This window comes from Pinus tabuliformis, chromosome X (assembly GCF_031772625.1).
Source record: "Pinus tabuliformis cultivar Carrire ecotype Pingquan chromosome X, CPIR1, whole genome shotgun sequence".
NCBI classification, from domain to species: domain Eukaryota; kingdom Viridiplantae; phylum Streptophyta; class Pinopsida; order Pinales; family Pinaceae; genus Pinus; species Pinus tabuliformis.
The window spans coordinates 1240058718-1240082426 of record NC_142308.1 but is presented as its reverse complement, the minus strand read 5'-3'; the positions used below and the strand labels follow the sequence as shown (position 1 = coordinate 1240082426).

The 23709-nt window shown below is 40.4% G+C and overlaps 1 protein-coding gene across 1 annotated transcript in view; it reads left to right on the top strand.

Moving 5' to 3' along the window:
- LOC149144448 (FAD/NAD(P)-binding oxidoreductase) overlaps nucleotides 1-23709 on the top strand; it is a 387681-nt gene that overhangs the window by 116895 nt on the left and 247077 nt on the right. The gene's annotated exons all lie outside the window — the stretch shown is intronic.

Sequence of the window (23709 nt, the reverse complement as noted above, 5' to 3'; positions counted from 1 at the left end):
GAGATCGAATTGTGCTTGAATGAAGAAGTCAAGTGGAGTATATATAGAGGTTTGGCTGGCCAAATGGGTGTCTCTCTGGCTAGGGCCGACTTTGTTAGAATTTCCAAACCCAACACCCAATATTTGGTTCCTAGCAATCAATAAGTGGAACGAATACACGACCAAATTCCTAACACATAAAAAATATAGTGGAAGCAAAAAAATATTACTCGATCTGAATCATACACATAAACAGATTTCTGCCCAATCACTAGTTCTTCATTAATAAATTAATACCAAAACTTACTTGGGCTTTTGTGTTGAAGAATGTAACTAGTGTATGTCTTCATAATTGTACTTGTCAAAAGAAAATTTATTATTAAAGAAAATGACTTATTAAAGCATGGGTTTCATTCTTGGGTCAATGTTTTCTAGGTCGAAGCCTCCATTGAAAGCTTCTACATTTTGTCTTAGTTCATTAGAGTCATTATCATTTTTATTAGACGTTTCTTGGGCTTTTGTATCATGTAAAAAGAATTATTTTTGAGTCAAAAAGGTTATTTGTCACCTCCACACCAAGGCGGCCTTGTCCCCATGAAGTCAGCCTACATTAGGGCAATTCGACCCAGCAGAAAGGCTATATATAGAGGCAGTTTGACCTATTTGGTGCATTCACTCAACAAGTTCGATCTTCAAGAAAGAGAGGCAGAAAAGAAGAGCGAAGTAGCTGGAGAAGGACGAAGTTTGTTGGGAAGACCTAATCCGAGTTTTTGGGCTATCTATCTCTCACACGTGCGAAATTTCTGGGGCCGAAATTCTGTGTCTACTAGAGGTCTGAAATTCTGTTGTTGGCGGTCGAAGTTTTGCTGTCGGGGGGCCGAAATTTTGGACTGAAGTTGTTGCTGGGGAGTTGTCACTTGGAGACTTTGACAGGGATCATTTATTGAAGGGAAGGATTGACTTGGTGGTTGGAGGAGGTCTTTGTCTAGGTCTAAGAAGTCTGGAAGTGTCTCATCTTGATTTGAATCTATTGAAGGAATAGTTTTGACTAGGTTTTCCCCTTGTAGAGGTTTTTCCCTGGTTGAGTGCCTACATCTTGTGTCTTTTGTTCTTGTGTTCTTCATATACATATAATTTGGTAATTGCTTGATGAAAGATAAACTAATTAAGAAGTAAAAGAAGCCAACATAATTCACAAGTAATTATCAAGAAAGAGGAATCAAACCCTAATTCCTATAAGAATTGATTTCTCAAAATATTGTACTAGAGATAATGGCCCAACTGAGAAAATACAATACTGATCACCAACCTCACTGCACTCTTTCGGATCCAACATGCTCTCACTGAGAAGCCTCTCTCAATCTTGTGTTACTGTTGTGTCTTAGCACCTCACTTTAGGCTCAAATTATAACTTTCCAAAGCTAAGATTGATGACCAAAATTAGCTTGTCAAGTTAATTGAAGATAAGCGACATTACTTTAGTTAAGTATCCTATCTTTAGCTTTCTCTACCTTAACTCAAGTAAAAGTCATAAATTTAGCTTGCCTGACATGCACATCTCATGTGTGTCACACACAACACATCAACATGTGTGCAACTCACTTGCACACTTTGTATGTCACATGCAAGCTTCTAAGAAGGCAAATCAAGGTCCTTCTCGTCAAGACACGGGACTAAAAGTACATTCTGAGCTAGAAAGCTCAACATACTTGACTTGAAGGAGGCAAACTTGACCTTATTTGGAGCTAAAAATTCAAATTTGAAAATTCAATTTTCTTCTCTTTTGAAACCGACATGAAGAACATGTCTTATATTTGTTATTACATATACATCAAGGGCTAAAGTATTAATTTTGAAGACCAACCACAACTACAAAATTCAACAAATATATACAGAGAATGAGACGTCTTTTCTCAGTAGGTTCTCTTGAAATCTCCATTATGATCCAAACACAAATATATCTTGGTCATATGATATCTGTCACCATGGTTAGAACCCTAGCTCCTTCATTGTGCCAGGAGGCGTTCTACAACCCAGTATAGGAGTGATGTGTAGGTGTAATGTAAGAAAGTTTGTAAACATTTTCACATGTCGGCTTAATATGTTGAATTTATATTAATATGTCCAATTTATAATATAAAAAGGATTGGTAAACATTTGCATGTCGGTTAAAAGTAATATAGAGCCCAGTATTGGGGAGATGTTGTAGTGTCTTTAAAAAGTTAAAAAGTAATAAAAATAATAAAATTTAATTTTTTACGTTGTAATTTTGTTTTTATTAATAAAATTATGAATAATTTTTTAGATAAAAAGAAAATCATAATATATATATATATATATATATTACATTAAAATATATAACTTATAAGTAGCAACAATAAGTTAAGATCCATTTTACCTTATAAAATAGAATAATGATTCTGGAACCATATTTAAATTTAATTAATAAGCACATCAAAACTTTAATACTTACAATAAACTTACAATATAACAATATGTTTGCCATAGATATTATTAACTTGTAAATAGGCTTTGTTACAATACCATGGGCCAATACCATGGCTCATCAATACAATATGCCCATAAACCATCTCTCATTTCACAATCAAAATATTTTATAAATATTTTATTTGAATTTAATTTTATAACATTTTTTTGATTAAATCTAAAAGAAAAAAAATATAATTACTTTTGAGATATATCTACACCTCTATCACATTAAAATATATAAGATATAAATAGTAGCTATAAATTAAGATCCATTTTACCATATGAATTAAAATAATAATTTTGTAACCATATTTAAATTTCATTAATAAGCACATAAAAACTTAATACTTAAAATATAACAAGATTTTTAACCATGGATATTCACCCCCACTTTACCATGGATATTATTAACCATACCATACCATGGGCCAATATGATGGCTCATCAATACCACATGCCCAAAAACCATCTCTTATTTCACAATCAAAATAATACTTACAATATAACAAGATTTTTAACCATGGATACTCACCTCACTTTACATGGATATTATTAACCATACCATACCATGGCTCATCAATACCACATGCAAAAAAAACCACCTCTCATTTCACAATCAAAATATTTTGTAAATATGCATATTTTTTTAATTTAATTTTATTACATTTTTGGGCTAGAGACACTCTCCATCCCAGTATGGAAGAGATGTTGTAATGTCCTGTTATATTATGTTATCTAAACATTTTGACCCAATCAAATTACATAAAAATAAAAAATAAAATTATTAATTAAAACATTTTGACTTAGCGAAATTACATAAAAATAAAAATAAAAATTAAAAGAAAAAAATAAAATTAATAATTAAACTCGCTGATGGGTCCCATCAATAGGTATATTTTGAGGCCCATTGTGCTATCCTCCAATCCTTAAAACTATCTTTTTCTTACATTAATTTGCATTTTTAGCCATAAAATGCTTAGTAGGAAGACTAAAGGGTGCTTGTCGTATTTCGTGGCCTAATGTGATTAATTTGCAAGGAAAATAAGCATTTTTGGAGATATTTACTATGCAGGGGCTTGTTGGAGACATCTAGATAGAATATAGGAGGTTTGTCCACTACATTAACTCTCCAACTCGGATTGAGATCAAAGATTCCTCACCAATAGCTCAAATTCACTCAAACTAAAGGCTCATGAGGATTCAAACTTTTGTGGGAGATAGGAGTAGCCACTGAGAGCCTAGTGCTTGATACTGTTATTTTCATCTTTCATGTGATGCATGTGATTCTTATTTTCTGTCAATGAAAAGGTTACTATTGGCCTACATCTAAGTTAACTTTGGAGGGATGAAACCCTTGGGTTTGGGCCCAACCTAGAGGATTTAGCCCCTCATGTATTCTTTCCTTGTTCTTGTTCAATTTATTGTATTTATTTCCTTGTTTAAGTAGGGATTATATTACAAAAATTGTAGTTGCATGTTTGACCACCACCTCTCTTGTGGGAAGTGTGGTTGGAGGATCTACAACCACAAGCCAAAAACATGTGTTTATGATTTCTTGGAAATTGTTAAGTTTTGGATTGTAACTCTTTTGCATGCTTGGTTTCTGCAACTTAGAAGTTAGTAGCATTGATTTGACAATTAGAGTAGGTATATGTTGTAGGGTAGAGTAGATCTTAAAGAAATAAAATTCAACTCATTCTTTCCACTTTGATTCATTTTGCTGCAATATTGATCATTTAATGCATGTACTTGATTAGTCTGCAGGGATTGTTGTTGACTTGCAAGGGTTGGCACACTCATCCACATCCACTTAGGCCATTCCACCTTCCTCCTGGACACCTCATACTGCTCTCAAACTCTGCCACTGAGATCACCCTTACAGGGCCAATGAAGGACACCATGGACACAAACTTTTGTGCAAGATAGGCCTCTAAGGGGTACTAGGCTTGGTAAAAGGGCTTCCACACCCTTCACTCACCTTCAACCACCTTCCTCCACCTTCAAGATACCATCCTTGCCCTTAGAAAGCTCTCAGACCCACTCCTATAGCAAAACAGGTCCTCCTCTTGTAGCAATCCTGTAGCACTGCCTAAATCCAACCATATTTGCTCCAGACCTTGACTCTTGCATTTTGAAGTTGAATAATGGCCCCCAGGCTTTGATTTCATGATTAAGGAGACTCCAAGACCACTCCAACCCTATCTTTTCCTCATTGCAAACACAAAACAACAAGTAGAATTAGACTTAGTATTTTTGAATTCCATAGTTGTGTTGAAGATTGAATTCCTCCTTTTCAAGCAAGTTGCAATTAGATAAATGATTCATGCAAGTAGAATATTAATTTGATTGGTGTGCAAGTAGAGTAGCATGGTTTACTTTTGCAACTAGACTAGTCTATTCCTTTCATGCAATTACAACTAGCCTTTACATTTAATGAATGACATTTTCATTTCTGTAGTTAGAATCATGTTCATTTTCCTTGCAATCATGATATGCTTTCATAGGAAATTCTCTTTGTAGTTAGCTAAAGGAGTGGTCTCTGAATACCTTGATCTGATCTAATGACTGAGGGTAACATGAGTAGAACTTAACCTACTATGCATATAACATTGTCACCTCTAAGTTTGTACGAACCCCAGGTTGATAATTTAAGTTGAGAGCCTTGGAAGTTGCAACATCCTTGATGCAATACTAGGGCTCATCACTTTTTGGCGCCGTTTCCGAGGAGGTGTCCAAGTAGGTGTTGTCTCTACTTAGGAGTTACTTGTTTTTTTCTTTCTGTTTTGCATCAGCCTTATTGATTTGAAAGCTTAAAAAAAAGAGAGAAAATTAAAAAAAAAGGAACAAAGCTAGTTCTTTCATGCCTCGTAGGAGTAGGGATAGTCAAGGGAAATTCTTACCAAAAACCCCCACCCCTTCAAGTAGCCAACCTTCATTCTTCTTTGGTGATTGTGAACTTCCCTCTTTGACTACAGGGGAGTTAGAAGACCCTCTAGGTAAGCAACTTGAAATTTTTGAGGAACCCATAGGGGAAGAAGAACCTATCTCACCTACCCAAACCATGGCTGAAAATAGACAAAATGAGCTTTTCCCTATTAGAGAAACCAATGGGGAGGCCAGAATGAAGAATATAAGCCCTGTTTCCCTTCCACATTTCCATGGCCTAACCTCTGAGGACCCTGACACCTTCATGTTTGAATTTGTTATTGTCTGTCAGAGCTATGACTATGCCTCTGATGAACAAAAGCTGAAGTTGTTTCCATTTACCCTCAAGATGCAGCCTTGTGTTGGTTTACGAGTTTACCTGGAGGTAGCATCACTACCTGGGCCCAAATGAAACAAGCCTTCAATGACAAGTACAGGGATTACTATAGGTCCAAAGAAACAAAGGAGGAAATCTTTAGGATGACCCTAGGACCAAATGAATCCTTAGAGGACTATGAGGAAAGATTCCAACTCAATTATAGGAGGGCTAACTGTACCCTTGACCCTGAGTCACTCAAGCTAGTTCTTCTTTGAGGGATCAGGGAGGATGTAATGGAAACCCTCAACATGCTGTCTGGAGGAGACATCTACCAATTTCCTTATGATGACATCAAAACAGTATTCAAGAATCACTCTAGGGCTGCTAGGAAAAAGGGTAGGTCTAGCCAAGGCTTGGTTAGTTCATCTCCCTCTACATCAGCCATCAAACATGAGATAGGAAGTATGTTGGAGGATTTTAAGAGTGAAATGTTGCATACCTTTTCCCTACAGATGGATACTATGCAAATTAAAAGGAAGCAAGAGGAAGCAGAAAGGGCACTAGCTATCTTCTACCCTAGATGCACTAAGAGACACCCTAGGAATGAGTGCCCACTGAATGTCATAAAAGTCTGCTCCATCTGTGAAGAAAACCATGCAACAAACAAATGTCCTTCTCTGCTAGGTCTGAAAGTTGTATACCAAGGGGCAGAAGGGGGTTCAAAGAAACTCTGCTTCATTAACCAAAGGAGGCCTCAAGGCCCTCGACCATATCAACAAGGCATGCAAGGTGTGCACTATCCTCATTACAATCCAAATCAGAATGCACCTTTCCAGCCTTGGTACCCTTCCACTCATCCATCATGGCCCACACCTCCTCCTTGGCCTTATACTCCTCAATATCCTCCTCAACCTATTAACCCTCCTTTCCAGCCATATCCACCTCAATCTTCCCAATGGGGAAACCCCTCACAAGGGTGGAGGCCTCAAACAACCCAACCTCTTGCTTTAATGCCTCCACCTCAACCTCAACCACAACTCCCTCACCATACCCCACCTAAGCAACCTCAAATGCCTGCTCAACCCAATACGAACTCGAACAATAAGTAGGCACAATAGGTTTATAGTGGGGAGACATCCTATCTTTCTTATGCTGTGGAAATCCAAGAGATCAACCTTCAGTTTGGGAAGGTGCTCCCAGATAATCACCCACCTTCTCCACCTGGAGAGCTTGAAGAAGAGAAGGAAGAGGGTTCCCCTCAAGCTAATGCACCTCCTTACCCTGAAAGGTTGGTCCTCCGGCCTCCCTAAACAACACACGCCACTGAATTTCTAGGAGAATTGAATAACTTGTGTGTCAAAATACCCCTTCTCCAGGCCATCAAAGATGTCCCCATTTACAACAAGCTTATCAAGGAAGAGTGTTTCAAAAGGCCTGGGAGAAGAAGAAGAGATACCCCCACTATCAATGTTGTTGGACAACTGTCTAATCTGATGCTTGGGAGGGTAATCTCCCCAAAGTACTTGGATCCTAGTAGCCCAGTAGTGGATGTGCACATTGATGGCATTATGGTCCCTAATACCTTGATTGACCTTGGGGTTGCAATCAATGTGATGACTAAGGAAACCATGCTCAAGCTCAACCTCCAAGGGGCCTTGAGGAATACCACTACAGTACTGTAGCTTGCAGACAGATCCACAGTATCTCCTGAGGGAGTTATTGAGGATGTAATGGTCTCCATTGACTCCTGGGAGTACCCCACTGATTTCCTTGTCCTCCATCCCAAAACCAAGTTTAATGGCTATCCTCTCATCCTAGGAAGACCTTGGTTGGCCACTGCTGATGCCTACATTAGTTGCAGGGCTGGGAACATGACCATCAAGAATGGGCATCTATCAAAACAACTTGTGTTGTATCCTCCTGCTCAACCTTCTATTGAGCATGACTTGCCCTTGTGGTTAGAGGATGAGGAAGAGGAAGAATTTTATCAAACATCCCTCTACCCAGTTTGCACACTAGACACTACTATAAGGGGGAGGCAGCTTGATGAAGATGACCTTATCGACCATGTCTTACAGAATCAACCTCCCACTGCCATGCCAATTAATGAACTAATAAAGGAATCCGAGAGTAATCCTTGGACTGATTTGTGCTCTGTTGACTCTAGCCTAGAACATGCCAAGGTGGTGGAGATTAGCCCATCCAGAACTCTAAAGATCAACCCCTCTCTCAGCCGAGCAGGAAGAACAATTATGTAGTGTGCTGAGGCAACACTTGGATGCTTTTGCTTGGGACTATAAGGAGATGAAGGGTGTGCATCCCTCAGTCTGTACTCATCATATCTACATCAAAGAGGGATGCAAGCCTGTGCGCCAACCCTAGAGAAGGATGAACCCAACTCTTAAGGACATTGTGAAAGAGGAATTACAAAAGCTATTGGATGCAGGGTTCATATACCCCATTTCAGATAGTGAGTGGGTGTCCCCTCTCGTTTTAGTCCCCAAGAAAAATGGGAAGTGGAGGATCTGTGTTGACTACCGAGAGCTTAACAAGGCTACAAAGAAGGACCACTTCCCTTTGCCCTTCATTGACCAAGTCCTAGATGGCCTTGCAGGGAAGAGATTCTTCTCCTTCCTAGATGGATTTAGTGGGTACAACCAAATACAGATCAGCCCTGAGGACCAAGATAAGACCACATTCACATGTCCTTGGGGTACCTTTGCCTATAGGGTCCTTCCATTCGGTCTGTGCAATGCCCCTGCTACCTTCCAGAGGGCAGTTTTAAGTATCTTTGCTGACCTTGTTCATGACATTGTTGAGATATACATGGATGACTTCACTCCTTATGGATGTGACTTCCAGGAAGCTCTTTCTAATCTGTGCAAATTCTTAAAGAAATGCATTGAAATGAATCTTTCATTGAGTCCTGAGAAATGTGAATTTTTGATGAATGTAGGGATTGTCCTTGGCCATTCCATATCCAAGGAAGGGATACAAGTTGACCCCAACAAAATTGCCATCATTAAAAGGGTCCCTATCCCTAAAAAACAAAAGGATGTCAGGAGCTTCCTTGGATTGGCTGGGTATTATAGAAGGTTCATTAAGGACTTCAGTAAATTGGCTTCACCCTTGTTTGGACTACTGGCTAAAGATTCAGACTTCTGTTGGACAAACAATTGTCAAGAGGCCTTTGAAGTGCTAAAAGAAAAGCTAACCACTACACCCATCCTTAGAGGTCCCAACTGGGCATTACCTTTCCATATACACACAGATGCATCAGATAAAGCTGTAGGGGCAGCCTTAGGACAAGTGGAAGACAAATTGCCTTATGCTATCTATTTCATCAGTAAGAACCTTTCTAAAGCTGAGCTAAATTATACAGTCACTGAAAAGGAACTCCTGGCTGTGGTACACTCTTTGAACAAGTTTAGGCATTACATCACTGGTTATCAAACTTTTGTCCACACTGATCATGCAACCATTAAGTATTTAGTGAATAAACTTGATGTCAATGCTAGGATAATTAGATGGTTGTTATTATTGCAGCAATTTGATTTGACTATTATTGACAAACCAGGGAAAGAGAATGTGGTTGTAGATTTCTTGTCAAGACTGACCTTGCCTGCAGAAAAGGAAGAAATGGTAGATGATTAGCTCCTAGATGAACACCTCTTCGCCATCTCGGTGCTCTCTCCTTGGTTTGCTGATATAGACAACTACTTGGTTGCTGGGAGTTCCCTCCTAATCTACCCTCCAAGGAGAAAAACAAGATTATTAGGAAGAGTGCCCCATTCACTTGGATTGGGGGAAATCTTTTCAAGTTGGGGCCATATCAGATCTTGAGGAGATGTGTGAGGGAAGAGGAGGTCTTTGACATCCTCTCAACATGCCATGATGGACCTTGTGGAGGCCACTTTGCTGCTAAGAGAACAACCTTCAAAGTTCTACAAGTAGGTTACTACTGGCCCACTCTACATCAAGATGCAAGAAGGTACACCACCAGGTGTGATCAGTGCCAAAGGATGGGTAAGCCCACACCTAAGGATGAAATGCCCTTACAACCTCAAGTGACTCTAGAGCCATTTGAGAAATGGGGCATGGACTTCATTGGGCCCATTGATCCCCCATCAGGACAGAAGAAGTATATCATTGTGTGCATTGATTACCTGACTAAATGGGTTGAAACAAAGGCAGTTAAGGCAACAACTGAGTAGAAGGTGGTTGAGTTTCTGAGGGAGAACATCTTCTACAAGTTTGGTTTTCCAAGAGAGTTGGTCACTGATCAAGGGACACAATTCACCTCAAATCTGATTGAAGACCTCATGAAGCAACACCACATCAAGCACAAGACATCCACTGCCTATCACCCTCAGGCAAATGGGAAAGTGGAGGTCACAAACAGAGCATTGGAGAACATTCTGACCAAGGTTGTTAGCAGCAGCAGAAAGGATTGGGCAGACAAACTTGTAGAAGCCACTTGGGCCTACAACACCACTTGGAAGACCACCACTGGATTTACTCCATTCGAACTAGTCTATGGGAAGAAGGCCTTGCTGTTCATTGACTTTGAATACAATACCTTAAGCATGGAAGCTCAGTTAGACTTGACATCACTGCAACATAGCAAGAGAGGGTGCTCCAACCCAATGGTTTAGATGAATTCAGGCTGCAAGCTCCGGTGCACATTGAGGTAATCCAGCTACAAAAGAAGATTTGGCATGACAAACTCATTAGGGAGAAGACTTTTCAAGAAGGTGATTGGGCCCTGTTGTATGATTCAAGATTCAAGGATTTCAAAGGAAAATTAATCACAAGATGGTTGGGTCCCTATCTGGTGGAAAGATGTCATGAGAATGGTTTTGTCCAAATCATAACAATTGATGAGGAAGGTATTCCCTTGCTTGTTAATGGTTACAGGTTGAAGTTGTACAAAAGACCTTTGTCCAAAGAAGAGTTTATTAGTTCAATTAGCAAAGAGTTGAATGTGATTGGGAGGCTCACATCCCTCAGTCCACCAAGCTTCTGAAAAAAGAAAAATAAAGGGCCTAGATGAAAACCTCCATGAGGCATCTAAGGCCAACTCTAGGGTTGAAAACCTCTGTGAGGCAGCCTAAGAGTAAAGAAAAAACAAGAAAAAAATAAAAGAGAAGAAAAATAAAATTAAAAGATCCCAGGTGAAAACCTCCTCTAAGGCGCCTAGGGCAAGCATGCAGGTTGAAAACCTCTCCAAAGACGGTGTGCATGTCTAAAAAAAGAAAAGAAAAGAAAAAAACAATAAGACACAAGGAGGAGTCCTTACATCAATTTTGCTAACATTTCTCTTTTGCAGGACTCCAAACAGTCAAAGGGATAGTGGTTACAGAACAGGGTCCACAGTCCATTTCTCCATTTTCCCCAGCCATCCATTGCATTTTCATCCTCATTCATCCACCTCCCTACCTCTCTCCATCATCTAGCAAGCAATTGAACCATATTTTGCCTCATTCTTGCAATGCTACAGGAGCAACCTGAAATGCTATAGGAGGAAGATCCACTTGGAAAAAGGGGCCAAAAGGTCATATTTTTCCTTGGTAAATGTTGGGAGAGGTCCACCCAAATTCCTTCACCCCTCATCCACTCCATTTAGCCAATTTCATCCTCAAGATTCCACTTCTGCCCACACATATAAAAAAACACACAGAAAAAGGACTCTACCTTCACCTTTTTCTTTTCCACAAACTTTCACCACCTTCTGAAGATTTTGTTCCTGTCCCTAGACCCACCATGATTTGTCCAAGTCCCTGAATGCAATATGAGGTTTTGAGGAGGAATTGAGTGACTGCTACAGGAAGGAGATTAGTCTTGTAGCAGCTTGCACAAATCCAACAAGACCATGGACCAATTTTTTTTTGCAGCTCTAGAATGAAGATTTGGCCACCCTAAGGCATCAAGAGGCCATTCCTAAGGTCTAGAGAAGTCACACCATCCCTGAGGAGCAGTTGTAAGGTCATCTATCCACTCCAACAACAATAGATCGAACACTAGAAAGAGGCATGCATGGAAGAAAGATTTCATCAGTCGACTACATCATTATGTTGTGAAGACCTATGCATCAACAAACAAAGGAAGTCAACACCTCCAGAGGACAGTTGATCGATCATTAGCTCAACAACAACATGCATGCATCTCCAACAATTCAACATCACAGGTAGGCTCAGGTATGACACCCCTCACCTCTTCCCTATGCACATAATGGTAAAAAATGTGTTTAATGAACGAGAATGGAGTTTTTATGGGCTGGAGGTGGCCAGTAAACTTGGCCACCTTCGATTAGTAAACTGCAGTCCACTCAGCCACCCATGCAACGTGGAAAAGTTAAATTAGGAGGGTGATAATTACGAGGAGTGGAGACAATGGTTAAAAGAGGAAATTCGTGCAAGAGCCAAGTCACCAAAGCACTCCGAGCCATTACCACAAAAGGGAATAAAAGTACAAGGCTCGATTCCACTTGCACAATTGCTCATTCCCAAAAAATAGTTAGAGAGACCCACCAAGGTACCGAAGGACGAGCTAGATGCTACCAGAGTCTACCTAGGGTGCCACTAAATTGCTACAGGTTGAGTTTGCAGGTGCTACAGGACTGGATACCACTGCTACAGGAGGACCTGAAGTGCTACAAGAGCACAAAAGAGAAGCTACAGGGATGAATTAAGGGGAGAAAAGGAGCCAAAACCACCAGAAATTTTCCTCAAACCCCCATGAACATGAGAGAGTCATCTTGAAAAGGGTAAGTGGCCTCCTCCCTCTCTAATTTTCATACAATTGCATGAAGAATTTTGCTTACTATGGTACCTTGTAGCAAACCCTTGTGCAAGTAATTTCCCTTGAAGATTTATCACATAAGAAGGCAAGATAGGAGCAGAGGAAAGTTTTTACCATAGTCAAGGGTATCATCCTTCTCCTCCTCTGACACAAAAATAAAAAACATTAGCCACTACCTTTACACCTGAGACTGCTCAGAGACAAATATTGAAAATTCCACTCAGATAACTTAGAGAAGGAGCAGTAGGAGCAATGGGAGGAGGTTTCAATCGAAGAGAACCCACAAACACCAAAAGAATCCATCAACATCCTCATGTTATGGACATTTTTCTGAGACATCAATGGATGGGATTCTTTGAGCAATTAAAGGGGTATGATGATGAGGTAACCCATGAATTTTCCATGGCCCTCAATTCTCAGGGAGAAAATAGTGCCACTACTGTTGTTAGAGGACTTGCAATCCATTTGAATGCAAAACTCATAAGCAGAGTAACCACCATACCCTTAGGAGTTCGATGGGGCAAGGAAGATAAGGCAGTAGGTGTTACAACCAAGAAAAACTTCTTTCTCCATAAAGAGAAGCCTGTGGAAGAAAAAAATGGAGTAAGAAGAGAGAGCCTCCCTTACCCTTGGGATGAAGTGGCCTATCATATCCTCAAGTACATATCTTGTGAGGGGAGGTTGAGCATTGTGTATGCCTATCAATTTAGGTTTCTCTATGAGCTAAGGTTCCAGACAGAGTTACCAATTCCAAAAAGACTCAGTGTTCCACATTTCCTCTTACAGTCCATCATTGAAATGAGCCAGAAAGTGAGGGAAGGGAAGCACCAACACATTTCCCATCATGGCCTCATCAAGCTCATTGTCATGGATGCCTTAAGCCACCTAAGGAACCCTGTGCTGTGGACTGACTTTGTGGACATGGACAGGGAGGTCTTCATTGAAACACAAGCCCTTACCTCCACACAACAAGAAGAAACACCAACATCTAGTACTAGGGGTAGGGAAGAAAAGGAAGAAGAGAAGGAGAAAACAAAAATAGAGAAAGAAGAAGCAAAAACAGAGGAATAAGAGGAGGAGAAAGTAGAAACAAAGGAAAAAGATGGAGAGAAACAAAGAGAAGAGGAAGAGAACCATGAGGATCCCTCCAAACCTCAAAGAATGGGAAGACAAGGGAAGCAAATAAGTCTCTCACTAGGAACACAAAACAAGAGGTGGTTGCCACATTGGCCATACTTGGCACCCCTGTCATGCCCAAGAGAAGACAACCCAAGCAAGGCCCCTTGTACTATTGTTGGCTGATTCATCAATGGTGATAGGGACCTGGTGAAGGAAAAATTGAGGAGGTTACCTCCCCTAAAGCCAAGGGTAAACAACCTTTGCCACCCATAGGGAGGCCCACCACTAGAGCAGTCACATCTAAGAGGCTCAAAGCACAAGCTACCTTGTTACAAGAGAAAATAGAGCTACAAACAAAAGCAAGGCTGCTATAGGGAGAAAAAGGACTGCTACAGGAGAAACTGGGACTGTTACAGGAGCAACAGGAGATGCTACAGGAAGGGGCAACCACATCAAAAGGAAAAGAAGAAGGTCTCCAAGAACTCTAGGAGCCTGATCCACAACCTAACCTTGGATCCTACTACAAATTTGTTGAGGGAGGTAGGATTATACCCGAGAAATTTGCAATACCACTCTTCTTTGAGTTGGAAAGAGGCAGAACTCATAGATGGATGCAAATTGCAAGATCCAAGAAGGTGGAATATGTGGGCCTCATGGAGGAAAAAGTGAATGAAATGAGCAAGGAATTGAATAACTTAAGGCTAAGGGAGTCAGTCATGAAGGAGCAGCTACAGACAGAGAACAAAAGGCTAAGAGAGAAACTGCAAGAAAAAGAGATACAACTTGCCATGATGAGGCTATTCCTTCTTCCTTTGATATCTTCATCTTATAGAGTTCTTGTCTTAATGATATCACTTCTCCTGCAGTACTTACAGAGAACAAATCTACTAGCTTGTCATATATTTATTTTGATGTCTCCAACTTTGATACATAAGGTATGAGGAAATCCTTGATGGATTCTATGAAAATTCTTTGAGCCCTTACTTCCCCTTCCATATACTTTGCTAGAGTTTGAGCTTCTTCCTTTGGAGGTTTAGTGACAGAACCCTTAACATGCTCAACGACTTCATTTTCTATGAGGATCAAATCTGTCCTCTTCTTCCATGCAAGAAAGTTTGATGACCCAACCAATTTGTTGTTTTCCTTGCAAAATGAAGTCATTTTGACAGATTCAAATATAGAAATAAAGATACTTACTTGACAAGTGAGGATACTCCTCGATGTTAATATCTTCAAGTTGATGCCTTGATTTTGATGATGATAGAAGATGTCTTCTTGATGAAGAAATATTCCTTCAAAAGTGATCCTTCAACGAGAGGGAGATCACCTTGATTCCTTGATGATGATGATTATGCTTCTTCCTGCTTCTCTAGTATGTAGAGACTTTTAGATGCTTCAATGTGTAGTTCTTCTATGGATGAGCTAGGGTCTTTGAGGTCTTCTTAGTTCCTTCCAGTCACGCTTATCAAACTTACAACTTCAGATTTCAACCCTTCTTTAGAATTTTGGCTTGTTGTTGTAGGACTGCAATTTTGGCTTCTTTTGTAGAAACCCTAGTTCATACGTGTGACTAGAAGATGGATGGATTTGTCTCCTTTCTCCTTCGCTTGAGATGGAATCTTCTTCTTATTAATTCAGCTTGCAAGGGAGACTTCTTTTGCCCCAAAACTTTGGCTCTCTTGGAGTAGCTTATACTTCAAAATTTTCTGCTACAAGATGATGCCCTAATCTTCGCACATGTGGAGGAATATAGCCCAAAAACAGATCTAAGATGCTTCACTTCTCCTCTTCTTTCTTCGTTAGGTATTAGGCTTCTTTTTCTTTCTTGATCGAACTTCTTGATGCTTCTTAGATGCTTTTCTAGTGCTTTGGCACTTGAGTGTCCTTTAAGCTACCTTTCCTTGTCTTGTCACCTTAGCTTTGATACCATGTTGAGAAATCTAGGGGCAGCTAGATTAGGTGATTTCTCTTACTTTGATAACTGCTTGTGATGTATTTTTACTTAACTTGATTAGCTTCTTCTTACACTTGATTATTATTAGTGTTCTTTATCATCAAACAACTACCAAACAATAAAATCAATGAGATAATAGGACACAAGATGTAGGCGATCAACTAGGGCCAAAACCTCTCCAACTGAGAGGAAAACCCACAAGAATTCTTCTCTTCTTATAGAACTTCAATTGACGAATTCCAAGACCTATGACCCTTGACCAAGATCCTCCAAGACCAAGTCAAACCTTGATTCCAGCAACTTCTGCAATTTTGACCTGCCTAGCAAATTCTTCTGCAACTTCGACTTGCCCCAACAAATTCTTTTGCAACTTCAACCTGCCCAAAAAATGTAGAAACCCTAACACGAGAGAGAGAGAACCCCAAAAACTTCGATCTAGTTTTTCTCCTTTACCAACTTCTATCTTGAGAAGTTCGAACTTGCTTGAGTGAGTGTCCAAATAAGGTTGAGTTCCTTCTTATTTATAGGCTTGTGAGGGGTACGAATTGCTATCTTTAGGCCGACTTGAACTTTCATGTAGGTTGACTTGATCTTTGTACCATGACGAGGCCTTGTAGGGTCTTTGACTCAATTTTAACTCAAATTTTCTTTACAATTTGTAACATGCCCAATTGGGTCATTCATACATGACAATGACTCAATTGACTTTATGACAAACCTAGTAGCACTCAATGGGTGCTTGACCTAAAAATAAATTTCTCTTGAGCATGAAACCAATCCCTCAAGAATAATAATAATAAATTTATTTTTCTCTTTTCATTAAATACATAAAATCATGATTACATATGTCATTATGACGATCGAGCCTAGTTACATATTTCAATAGGGTAGTATTTAGCCCTAGTCCAGTTGGACCCCTCTGAGGTCTTAGAGTTATGGGAGGGGTACTACTTGGGAGACTTGGATTGAAGTAGCATGTCCATAACCATTCCATAACACCTTTCATCATTCCCTTGATATCATATCCATCCTTTGTGTTAACTCTGATTGGTTCATTGGGATTTGGCACTCATACGGCCACATCATTGAGTTAGGGTTGGAAAACTTTTCCCTGGAGGTTGATGCAACTACAAGAACGATAAAAGAATAAAATGGCCACAACAAAAGAAAAGGAATAATTAAAATGCAAAAGATGGCTAGGACATAAATTTTGCAGGGTCAAAAGCCTAACTTGAGCTTTACTACCCTCATTAGCCATCACTCGATTCTAAGCAATAGATGATCTATCTCATTAGAAGGAACCCTTGCATGTCCCAACCTTTAGGAGTGAGAAAATGAGCCCCCTGTAAGGGATAAATATATGTTGTATCATAAAAGGTAGGCTTGGACACCTAAGCTACACTCCATATAAAACAATTATCAAAAAGAAGTAAAAGGCGTACTAGAGGGGAGGAAAAAGCAGGCTGAGGAAAGGGGTAACTCATACCTCCACGATTGATCCCTCCACTAAATCGATACACTCAGGATGTGGACCTACATTAGCGGGTCCCATGGCCATGACACTTAGCCATGAAGTCTTTCCCATTCGTTGCCATTTATTGTCACTAACACCCATGAATTAAAGGGTTGACCTCTGAAATGTCACCTCACCTTAAGGGCTAGAAGCACCTAATAGGGTTGAATACTTAGCTACCTCTAACAAGGTAGGGAACACCTTTATGGGACTTGATCTAGTCGGATATTTGAAGGTGATCCCGGTTCAAAGTCTTACCATGCCCAAAATAATTAAGTATGGTCTGCTATGATGCATATATGGTCATTGTTTCTAACGAGTGGTTGCTTTCGCTTGAGTTTAAGATGGTTTTGCCAGATGATTTTACACAAATCACTAGAGGCCTTGAGGGCACATTCATTCCATACATATTCCATGTAATGCATAGGTCATACTACATGTCTAGAGAATAGTGATGACCTTGCAAATGCAGTGTTGTTGTTCGTAGTTATGGGAATTTTGACAATCCTGATAGTTGATTGACACCATAGGGAACCCACAAATGCTAAAATGCTGAGCTCACTTTACTTAGCATTGGAGATTCTTAATAATGTACCTAGCGGACCCAACATGCTCCCAAGCTGGCCTCGACATTGTTTGATGGGCCTGCCTTGATCTAGAGTCCAGATGACGATGATCATCCCCAATATGACTAGGGAGGGCTTGTACTACCTCATGGATCCCCAATGCTAGAAAGAGATTACACCACGTTGTCTTGATGGCACCCATGGAGATGATGCAAGGCACCCAGAGCTGGCTTTTGGACACATGGAGATGTTTTGAGGCTTGATTTCAATTCATGTTGATTATGATGGTTGGAGATGCATCTAGCTCATATTTCGCACTTTTGGAACCTTATTAACCCTAAAAGGGCATGATATCATGCTTGGAGAGGGATTTCGGCTCACATGTGTGGGCAATTAGTGGCTTATTTTGTTTTATTGAGCTATTGGGTTGGCTTGTAACCCATTTAGTTTATGTTTACTCAAAATCAAACTTGTTTTAAGGCTTTTAGTTGGATCAGTGGATGTGATATATCTCATATAATTGAAGGATCACTTCATTCCTAAGTTGCATTGAAATAGATACGACAAATTTTCAAAAAATCTGGATACGATACGACAAGGAAACAACACACACACACACACAGATATATATATATATATATATATATATATATATATATAAGAATTTCATATTACCATTCATCTTTTAGAATCTAGATTCTATATCTAAAAATACATAATCATCATCATGAATTCAACATAAACAAATCATCATCATCAATTCAGCATAAACATTGTCATCATCATTAGTGATTATTATAACATTCAACATATTATCATCATCATTAGTAATGTAATTAGAAATGCTACAATCTTTGTGCTTTCGGGTCCAACTCCTTCAAAGAACGTGTCATGCATGGCAGATGGTATCTATCTTCCTTGCATGGCAATTAAAAGGCCCATGGGATCATTGGGATATTCCGTCAAGACCTATTTGAACATTTCAATCTTCTCAACGTCAACTTGGTCTCTTGACTATATGCAGGCAAAAGATTAGCTATAGAAGATTTGTTATATTGGAGGGATTTATGAAATCAAGAACAAAATCAATGACAATTAACAAAACCTTAACCAAACTGAAAATTAATCGCTCAAATAAATCTCTTTACAAAGTCATTCATCAAACCCTTCTATTTTCATTTTTGAACATCTATCTTTTTTTAAGTAGTAAGTGTTGAAGAATGTAACTAGATTCAGTCTTCATAAATTGTATTTGATTCATAATGAAATATATTTATCAAAAGAAAGAAAAATAAATTATTATTACTATGACTTATTAAAGCATGGATTTCATGCTTGGGTCCTCATGTTTTAGGTCAAAGTCCCCATTGAGGACTTCTAGGTTTTATATTAAGTCATTAGAATCATTGTCCATTTATTGAGACCCTTCTTGGGCTTTTGAATCATGTAAAATGAATTATTATTGAGTCAAATATGTCATTTGTCACCTCCACACCAAGTTGGCCCTTACTTGATCAAGTCGGCCTACATGAGGGTAATTCGAACTCCAGAAAAGGGTATATATACAGTGCAGTTCGATTCATTTGGAAGACACACTCTCACAAGTTTGATATAGAAGAAGGAGAAGAAGAAAAAGTGCGAAATTCCAAGAGAAGAAGGAGAATTGCTGGAGAAGGATAAAAGTCGAAGTTTCTGGGTTGTCTCTCTCTCACACATGTGAATTTGCTGGGCTATTGCTGGAAGGTCGAAGTGTTGCTTCAAGATCGAAGTGCTGCATGTAGGTCGAAGTTTAGTTGTTGCCAGTTGTTGCTGCAAGGTCGAAGTGCTGCTTCAAGATCGAAGTGCTGCATCTAGGTCTCTCTCACACATGTGAATTCGCTGGCCTATTGCTGGAAGGTCGAAGTGCTGCTTCAAGATCGAAGTGCTACATCTAGGTCGAAGTTTAGTTGCTGCTAGTTGTTGCTGCAAGGTCGAAGTGCTGCTTCAAGATCGAAGTGTTGCATCTAGGTCGAAGTTCAGTTGCTGCTAGTTGTTGCTGCAAGGTCAAAGCTGTAACCGGAAGGTTATCATCTGCAGAAGAAGGGAATCGCTGACTTGTTGGTTGGAGGAAGTTTGTGTCTAGGTCAGGAGTCTTGGATCATCTCGTGAAACTATTAAAGGAAGAGTTGTTGATTGGGTTTTCCCCTAGACAGGGGTGTTGCCCTCGCTGTCTGCCTGCACCTGGTGTCTTTGATCTTCGTGTTATGGTTTTGGTAATTGCTTGATGAGCTGAGTTAAAAGAACACAAGAAAGTTAATAAGAACATAAAAATATCACAAGTAATTATCAACATAAAGAAAATCTATCATTTTCCATGGTTGAATTCACTATAGTAGGGTTAATGTCATCAACCTTAGGTAATTTGTGCCCTAACGAAACCCTAATCTTACTCGAGGTTTCAATTTGGTGCTTAAATTGAAGGTTTTCTCTCTCTTTTATCGGTATATCATTAGCACACCTTTTTGTGCTTGGATGCCTAGATACTCCTTTATTGAGCTACATTTTAAAACCCTAGGAGTCAATTACCTTTCTATGGATTTATATATGGTATGTTGCTCCTACATAAAGAGAATTGTTCCTTTGGACAAGTGGTTTCCCATGTGTTAGTCTCTACCTAGGGAAAAGTGTCCAAAATAATTCTTTTCCTAAGTGTGACTTTATAAAGTGAAAGTGACTTTATAAGTGGTAAAGTCAATGTTAAATTATAAAGTGAAAAATGACTTTAGACATAAAGTACAATGTGGGTACTTTATTTAATGGGCGGTGCTTAGCCTTTGATTCTTATCACCTTGAACCAATTGACTTAGAATATCCTTTAGGTGAGAATTGGGAAGCCTCCCGTGTGGTGAAATTCCACTAAAGAGGAGGAGGATTGTAGGGGTGATGGTGGCAGTCCACCTTATTGTTGCATCTAGGTCTAATCTTTGCTCACAAGGCCTACTAGATTTTGAGGCAATAAGTACTACACTAGATTTAGAGGTTTGTTGGCTTGATCGCAGGGGTGATGGTGGTAGTCCACCTCCTTGTTGCATCTAGGAAAGAGTAGGAGGAGGATTGTAGGGGTGATGGTGGCAGTCCACCTGATTGTTGCACTCTCTCTTGTGGTGAAGATTGCCATTATTCATTATTAAGTACTTCGTTGTTCTAAATTGAATATCATTGTAACTTGCCTTTAAGTACTTAAGAACCTTAACAATGCCATCTTAAGAGTACTCACTCATATTTTGCACTTGCATTTTAGGACTATTCTTGCATTAATTAACTTAGCTCCAAGCATAAGCTTGGTTGATAGAAAGATAGGACCACCTTTCTCACCCAGCTTGCGAAGCCTAGACCCTGTTTTGTGGTTAGCATGGTGACATTGTAGTTGTCAGAGCCACAATCTCTGCCATGCCGGAGAAATCGGGTGGTTAGAATTCCAGGAGAGGTATCATTTATATAGCCTTTGCCATTTTCCCTTAGGTTTCTCTCTCAAAACCTACACTAAAGACTAGTTTCAAAATAGTTGAGAGGAAGGATTCACCTAGCAAGGCATCTAACTTAAAACAAACCAAGATCTTGCATTTCACTTAGTCTTAGGTGTTGCATTTCATATAGGATAGTGAAGCATCCTAAAGCAACAGCTGTTCATTCGATGGCTTGGTAGATAATTCATTTTAAGCAAGCATTTTGACTCCATTAAGGTACTGGTCTTTCAAGGTAATCTAATCAAATCTTTAAACTTGCTAAATTAACCAAGTTGCTCCCCGGATGCGGGTGTCAACATGCCAGGCAGTGAGGAGCCACATGCCCAACATGTGCCACCTCGTGATCGCCAAGGGAGTTTAATGCCCCTCGCCGCCGAGGAGTTAAGACGGGAGGCGCAGAGCAGAAACCTTAATGAGGAAGCAGGGTACGATGACGAGCTTGCAGAGAGTAATCAAAGCGGGCAAAAATCGAGGGAATGTCTGTTGTTTTAAGAATGAAGGAATGTTGCGGTTTTGGACTCAGAGTGCAGAGCAAGCAGCTCAGATCTCTGAGGGAAATTGTCTCTTTCAAGCTTCTGTTCTTGCTGGGAGCGACGACATTCATATTGACGAAGAAAACTTCATGCTTGTTTATCCGGGGTACCGCTGCTTCTGTGAGGCTGAGCTCTGTCACGGAACAGTGGGGGGACGAAATTCAGTTGGGGGGCGACTCTATCCCGACAAGCCCTCAAGCGTTGTTCGGTTACAAGCTGTTGGCGTCTCTGCAACCATGGCTCGTCCCCGGGAAAGGATGCCATGTAGAAGAGGTTCTGGGCGAGGAGGTTCTTCACGTCACCCTGCGGCGGATGCCCACCATCACTGTTGCTGCTGCTACTGCCATAGAAGGGCGGGAGCCACCCCTATACCGGCCAGTCAATTCATGGAGGCCGGCAGTTCCAATGATGGAGCGCCCCTGCTTCCAGCGTTTGGCTCAGTCATATTCACCCTTGGCAGCTCGCGGGACAATCCTGGCATTAACGCACACATATCGGTTCTCTTCACAAAGGTTCCTCAGGAGGATGCCGAAGGAACGCAACCGGACATTGCAGAGGAACATCCAGAGGGCAGTGGGGAGAAACGCCTGGATGTGCAGACGGCAATTGCAGAGGATAATCCAGCGGAGGAGCCTAAGCAGACCCCCACCCGACTTCAAGAGCAGGAGACGCCAGCCTCCACGCAGGACCCCATGGCAATGTGGGAAGGCTACCCAGAAGGCCACGGGTGGTGCAGAATTATTGAGGAAAAGCCAGAGGAATAGTCTCCAGCAACCCACTCTGGCATACATTTTTCTCTCTCAGGTCTGGTATAGGTTCTTGGTCTCTGTTGGGGCCTGGATTAGGCTATATATCTATGTTTGTGTCTCTTTAGTTCTTGTTTATGTTCACGTTTACTATAGTCTGGGCAGTAGGCCTTGCAAGGTCTGTTACGAGTCTTTTTGTTTGATGCCCCTGCGCGGGCTGTTTTGGTATGATCCGAAAACAACTCTGTGTTATGTCATGTGGGAAGCGCTGCCCCTGCGAGGGCGAATTCTGAGTCAAGAAAAGCCACCCAAAGTGCCACAGTCGGCCCTGGGCAGCCTGTCTTTTTGATTGTAATGTTTGCCTGTACATAATATAATAGAATAGATAGCTTTACCGAGAAAAAAAAAAAATTAACCAAGTTGCTAGGTCATTCAGTTGTGTCTCCCGGACTTGTCGATTCCCGATCGGTCTTGCATCTTCACATTTCATAGGGACCATCCCCCATAGCCTGCTGCAGGGAGACAACTAGAACATAGAGGGTGGGGATCAGAGTGACAAACCCCGTACTAAGCGTTGTCGCATCTTGGTTGTACAATTTGGGCAACAATAGGTACATCAATGGATCACCATCCCTTGTTCAAATACTGTATTTTTATCTTGGCTAACTTTTGTCGACTAAGCAGGAGTTTGATAGGATTATTAGAGAGGACATTTGTAGGTAGCGTATTCAGGTTACTTGGTTCGCTCTTGGAGGAGGTTTGAACCCTAAGATGGTCCTATATGCATAGACTTCTTGCTATTAAGGGTTGTCCTCATTCCTAACCTCCTTACACACTTCATTACTAGATGTATGCTTTTAGGATACCTTTAGGTTAGTTCTGAGTTGGCTTGCATCAATTTTGGAATGAAGCTGAGCATCATATCACTTGGGTGGACGAGATCTACTAGCTATGCCATCTTTGCGATACCAAGATGGAGGAGCACTTCATATTTCGTTGTTCCATTTACTATGAGATTTGAGGGTGATTTTCTTGCCTTTTTATGAGTCCCAAAGTTCCGTCTCCTTTTTCTTTAGGTACCTAGACCAATGTTGCATAGCTTTGTTCAAGAGGGAGGTCCTTAGATTCTGATCTTTAGCCCCACTGGCCACCTCCCTCTAGATTAGACACTTTGAGAACGATTACATTCTTCTTTTATTCTTCTAATAGAAAAGGGAACCAAAAGCTAGGTAGGCAACACCACCATATTAGCCATTAT